This window comes from Hakea prostrata, chromosome 3, assembly GCF_041222555.1.
Source record: "Hakea prostrata isolate BN-2017 chromosome 3, UWA_Hpros_2, whole genome shotgun sequence".
NCBI lineage: Eukaryota > Viridiplantae > Streptophyta > Magnoliopsida > Proteales > Proteaceae > Hakea > Hakea prostrata.
In genome coordinates, this window is record NC_142602.1 from 70,588,326 (window position 1) to 70,595,147 (window position 6,822).

The window sequence follows — 6,822 nt, forward strand, 5'->3', positions numbered from 1 at the left end:
ACTCATTCCTTTATTGTACAATGTTTGTTAGACTATTCTGCAGGTACTGAGTATTATGACGGTCCCTATGAAGAAGCGCAAGGCGAAGAGGCATATCTCCAGGAAGGTGATTGCGGTTACAACAATTACACTGAAGATCCCGAGAGTGGTTATGCTCCGTACGATGCTTAGTCCGACCATTGAGTGGAAGCGTCCTTGTGCCATTTATGAGATTTATACTTATAGGGATGTTGTCTATAAAGTGGAGAACAATTTAGTTACCCATTGTACTTGCTACTGGGATTAGATTTTGTCTAGTTTATTCTCTTTTAGAGCTACCTTTCCGCTGGTTGTAGAGTGGGATTTTTGCCTCACTTTACTTATCTGTTTTGACACTCTGATTATATCTAGTACTCTGATTTATTTATGATTCATTCTTTCCTTATTGGATCTATGGTTTATCTTCCGCACTTTTATTATGGTTTTTTTTTTTTTTTTTTTTTTTTTTTTTGTTGGGTTGTTTTCCCCTTCCCCCCCTTCCTCCTTTGGGCGCCCCCCCCCCGGTTTCCCGGATAGGTGTTGCTTGTATCTCAAGATATTACGCAAGTATACGTATCGCAATCAAGTAATAAATGATAAGTACAAAATCGATCCCACGGAGAATTATATCCTTAACTTTCAATGTAAAAGTAAAATTGATTTAAATGAAATTAACAAGGTTGATTGGTGTTTGTCTAACTAATTAACCAAATGACAGGTAAAGAAAACTAAGGAATTAAAATGTAGATTTGAGCAATGGAAGAAACTTAATGAGTGACAAGTGTGTTAGGAATCAAATTTCCCTTCCCCTGAATTTTAAAACACAAATACTAAAGCAATACTACAACCCCAAGATAAATCAAGAACTTGGAATGAATGGCAATATGGTATTTTCCAATACACATAAGCTAGCATCCTAAATCAACATCAACATATTCCTATGAAGAATTGAATTAAGAATGCAATTTAAACCCAATCCAATCAATGGTAATGTGAGGTAATTGGGTATTCCTACCCAACCTACTAATTAACACAACCTAATTAAAGATGATGCTAACTCACACAATTCAACAAACACCTAGACTTCATTAATTTTCCAATTAATGAAATCATAACATTCATTCAAGAAAGATCATTCAAGAACTGAAATTAGTCAATATAACATGCTGAATTCATTAACAATAAAGTGGATTGCAATAAAACTAAAGAACACATGATTAGTTACATATCAAAATTCAGGTTTAGGTACTACTATCATCCCAACACAGCTAAGATTTAGCCCATAACAGAATTCAAATGCATAAAACCAAGTATAGTTGACATGAGACTAGAAAATAAGAAGATAGAGTTATAAAAACAAGAATAAACTAAGGCTTCAATGCTTCCACATGAACTCCGACTTTTCTTCTTCAGCAAATCAGCAACTCCAGCAGCTCCTTGCTTCCACAAGAGCTCAAGCATTCGTTCTCTACCTCCTTCCTCTCAGCCAAGTCTCTATTCTCCCTTGGTCAAATCTCCCCTTCTCCTCCTTGCCTCTCTTCTCTTTCTTCCATAAATGTCTTCAATCATTAGGTTAGATTCTGGCCATAAGATTAGAACCTTCCTCCTGAGATCAAGGGCTGAAAACCATCATGTATTTACAAGAATTTAGCCCACTTAAGTTAGCCCTTTTTGGTCAATTCCATTTGAATTGGATCTAAGAATATTCTGCTCCGTTGTTGTAGCAATGCAGCAACAACTCTACAACAAAGTTAGAGGACATGTTCTTCTATTATGAATCTTCACCTACATGTTCAAGAGAAAGAGAAACAGTCAAATTCATCCATAAAAAGAAGGGAAATTCATGCAATGTGACAAAAATGAACTAAACAAAATGCAACATGTTGAGACTAAATAAAACAACACCTAATGAATACTATCACTAAAACAAAGACAAAATACTCCTAAATCAAGCCATCTCAAGTATAAAAGTTATAAATCTTAACTCTATTTCATAGAGTTATCACACCCCCAAACTTAAGACATTGCTTGACCTCGAGCAATAAAGACAAATGAAAACAACAACTAACTACTAATGAAAGCATGAGGAAATCAAAAGAAAAGAAAAGCAAATAACCTGGCTTAAGTATGCAATAGGATGAGTGTTAGACAGAAGTTGCCTCTCAATCTTTTTCTAAATTTTCAGATCCAACACATCTGGCCAATAACACTTAGATGTCATACTTTACTCATCAGGATGCTCTCAAGTGTGTGTGTGAAAGTTAAGGATCTTGCCCCAGATCACCCTAGTCTAGCTGAATCATGGTCATCAAGTTTAGTTCATTGATCTAATATGTTGACCAAATGATTACCTCTCCACTAATTAGGAATCCATATCTTTTTACAACCCCAAGAACTTGTTTCATACTCTTTTGAGCATTTGACCCCCCAAACTTATTCTTTATGAACTTTTTTTTTATTTTTTATTTATTTTTTATTTATTTTTGTTGTCATCTTGCCTTTTTACGCGAATATCGCTCATTTGTGATGAAGATACCCGGTTACTCAACAAGATCACAAACAAGAGTGCCTTGCATGCTCATATTTCGGGCCACTGTTGACGTCAAAAATACACATGGGTTACATGCATATTCCTGGTTACTAGGTTGCCCAAAACAGCGGAACATTATTCTCTTTTTCTTTCTCTCTCTTTTTTTTTTATATTTTTATATTTTTTTATTTTTCATGCTCGTATTTTAGGCCACTGTTGACGTCAAAAATACACATGGGTTACATGCATATTCCTGGTTACTAGGCAACCCAAATCAACGGAGCATTATTCTTTTGGGGAAGGGAAGGGGTCAAACCTCAATCAATATTCACAATGTACAAAGTTCTTTGAAACAGCCAAATGGGGATCCCTAATGTGTAAGTCTTGAAGTTCTCATTTAACCAATTCTAAAATCCTAAAACTCTCACATTGATCCAACTTTCCCCAGGTTCTCCAGAGCTTGAAATATCACTTGGTGCATCAATAATATGGCATCACGAGACATGAGTAAATGCGGACATCGATCATTATAGCAGAATTGTGCTAAGATTTCCAACAAAATCAGAGTAAGAGGCACTGACATTCACATTCCTTAACAACCATCCAAATTTCATGAAAAGCCAGATTAACTACACAAAACATCTACCCAAAATAGCTACTCTAAAACTGGACAGCAACAAAAGAAAGCAACCACAAAAGAAAGCTGACGAAAACTAAGCAACTAGGAGCATCCATAATCATAAAGATCACATATGCAATTATTGGAAAATTGCAAAGCTTACCCCCAAACTAAAGAGGAGCAGTGTCCTCACAGCGAAAGAAAGGAAAAGAAAGTAAGGGAATCAAAAGAAAACTAAGTAAAAGAAGAGAGAGAACTTCCCTGAATAAGCTAGGCCTCATCATCATCATCTAAGGAATGGAACTCATCATCAGCAGTAGCTGCAGCAGCTGCATCTTCATCCATTGAAGCACTAGAACTAGGGTCTGTTCTGCTCTTCTTCTGAGGGGCCATTTCGAAGGGAATGCACAAGGTGGGCCCCTAACAACCAATATGGAATTCAAACAAAAACACTAACAAACTAAACAAAAACACTAACAAACTAAACAAAAACAAAAACAGTAGAAGATAAAAAAAACAACTAATCAACAGATGCTAAAACAGACCATATCAAACAAAAACATAAACACTATACAAGTAGAAAACAAAAAAAAAAAGCAAACAAATAACAAACAATTAACTACAACTAATCAGACAAATAGCAAGAACAAACAAATAACAAAAACAGAGGAGATGAGCATAGGGTAATGATGACCCAGAAATTCTGTGTTGGTGTGTGCGAGTGATGGTATCTCCAAAACAGCACCTAAAACAAATGAAAAACTTTGCATATACCCTAACGAAAACAGACACCAAGACAGCATAAGAACAAACACATAACCCACAAACCACAAATTGAACATTCAACAAAAACACAGCAAATCAGAAAGTTCAAAAATATAGAATGAAAGAAAAGAAATGGGGAGAACACTTAGCTGATGTGGTGTAGGGAAGATGGAAGGTCGAAATACCACAAAAACTTGCCCGAAACCCAATACAGCACCGGTAGTCCTCTGAGAAGTGATTCGAGGATGGAATGGGGGAAAAAGTTAGGGTTTTTGTGAAAGATGGGCTATCGGTGAAGAAAAAGATTGCTTTGGTGGGTGAATGTAGGTAAATGGAGGTGTGAAAGTCTTTGAAAAACAAAAAATGGAAGAGAAGAGGAGGATGAGTTGCAGTGGAGGAGACGATGGAGCTGTGAGAGTCGATGAAGTGAGCTGAGTGTTTTGTTGGATTTCGGTTTGAAATGAGAGGTTTTATGGGTTTGGGTTGGTATTGGTTTAGAAGGGTTTTAAAAAAATGAAATTGGTTCAAATCAATATGGGTTCAGCATGGTCTAATAGAAGTTTGAAGTGTATTTTTGATGGGTTGGTTGGGTTTGAGATGAAACCGGGTCGGGTGAGTGGTTTAATCGTTGTTGTAGCTTTGCTGCAGCTTTGCTATAGCAACGAACACAGAATGTAAGTTTCAACAGAGAATGTAATGTGTTAACAGAACATGCAAGACCCGTAGCTGAGGATCAAAACTTTGTAGTAGCATTGTGGCCACATCGCTACTACAAAGATAGTGAAATTTGCTGGATATTGAAACATGCTCTGTTCAGCAGTTTGATTTAATGATAAGTTTGGCAAAACACCCAATCACTCTCTTTTTGTTCCCCACACTCCCTGCACATCAAAATATACATGTTAGCAAATTATCTATCATTCATTTATTTTTTTATTTTTTTATTTATTTTTTATTCAACACCTAATGAACTAATAGCCCACAATTAAACGAAAAATAATGAAATCTAAGTGACCTCCCTTCTTTTTAAGCCTCTTGAAGGTTGATTGTAGATTTGTCCCGCTCCAATGGTGCTCCCCAATAATGCTTGATCCACTGCATGCTCTAGTTCCCAAGGCCATTTAATGATTTCTTCTTGTGCACCTTCCATAATTGGACTCAAACTCCTCTCGTTGCTTCATGTACCGTTGCAACATTCCTCCAACCAAATTTTAAGCTTTAATACTGAAGGACTGATCCCGTTGATCTCTACTATATTCCATCCCATTGCTCTTCTACACTTCGTCAGCACGTCAAGTAGCATATCTTCTTGCTCCTTTGTTAGCAGTGCTGAAACAAAAACATTGAGTGTTTTGGCTACATCCAAATGGGCATATTGAGAGTGTTTTGAAAGAGGTGTGAACTCTAACATAGGTGGCTCTTCAATTGATGGTTTAGGGGCTTTAGTTTCAAACTCAGATAATACAAGAGACTCAAATCTACTCCCACTCAATGCCTTAGCTGGTATTGCCTCTAACAAATCCATATATCTACTTGCTTCATCATCCACTTGTTCAATTTCTATTGCCAATGAAAGCTCTAGTGGGTTTTTAATACACTCTGCCTCCAACTCTTCGGAAACCAGCTCTTCAAGGACATCCACAACAAAGCACTCTTCTATTGCATCCGGGAGATCTAGGATTTTCTGTAGCACATGGCAATGATCCTTGAGAGCGATTACTTAAAGCACTAGCCAGCTGTCCAACTTGATTCTCCAAATTTCTCAATGAAGATGCTTGACTTTGAATCATTGCATCATTCCTTGCCATATACTCCTTCAATAAAAGCTCTATTGATGAAGAGGGTTCCATAGGTTGAATGTTCACTTGCTGTTGAGCACTTGGAAGCGGATGAGGTCGAGGCAGGATGGAAGATGGGCTTGCATTCTGTCCTTGAGCATTCCAAGAGTAGTTAGGGTGCTGCCTCCAACCAAGATTATAGGTGTTGGCATATGGGTTATTGGCATTGCTGAAATTACCATCATAGTAAGCTAATTCTGGGTTAGATGGACAGCTATCAAAGACATGCTCCCCACCACAATATGTACACGAGATTGTTGTATGTTGTTGAGTTTGTACAGCTGTAGGCAAGTTTACGGATTTTAACACACTAGTTAGGGATGACACTTGTGAAGTTAAAGTTGTCACTGCATCTAACTCATAAATCCCCTGCCACTCTCTTATTTGCAGCACCTCTCTCAGCTGGCCATTGGTAGTTGTTGTTGGCCATTCTCTCCAAGATCTCATAAGCTTCATTGTAAGACTTTGCCAATATAGCCCCATTTGCTGATGCATCCACTATGGATCGAGTTTGTCCACTTAAACCATAGTAGAAAGTCTCCATTTGAATCCAATGAGGAATACCATGGTGAGGACATTTACGCAAGAGCTCCTTAAATCTTTCCCATGCCTCATACAAAGATTCACCATCCAACTGTTGAAAACCAGTGATATCATTTCTGAACTTGGCATTCTTTGATGCAGGAAAGTACTTCATCAAGAACTTCTCTACTAAATCATTCCATGTGGCTACTGATTGTGGAGGTAAGGAGTTCAACCATGCTCTTGCTTTATCCCGCAATGAGTAAGGGAATAGCTTCAATCTCAAAGCTTCTTCAGTTGCTCCCGGTATCTTGAAAGAGTCACTTACTTCCATGAAGAGTCTAAGATGAAGATGAGGATCTTCTGTTGGCATCCCACTGAACTGTCCTATAGTCTGAAGCATTTGGAACATCACAGGCTTAAGTTCAAAATGTAATGCTTGAATTTCTGGCCTTACTATACTTGGATTCAGTTCATGCAACCTTGGGACAGCATATCCTCTAATGGCCCTATCTCTATCATCACCCTCA

At 37.6% G+C, this 6,822-nt stretch overlaps 1 non-coding gene across 1 annotated transcript; it reads left to right on the forward strand.

Annotated features, from left to right (window-relative positions):
* The first annotated feature begins 6,330 nt into the window (after positions 1 to 6,330).
* Positions 6,331 to 6,437, forward strand: LOC149022936 (small nucleolar RNA R71). The gene has a single exon (XR_016172583.1). It is a non-coding gene; the product is annotated as a small nucleolar RNA R71 (small nucleolar RNA).
* The last annotated feature ends 385 nt before the right edge of the window (positions 6,438 to 6,822 follow it).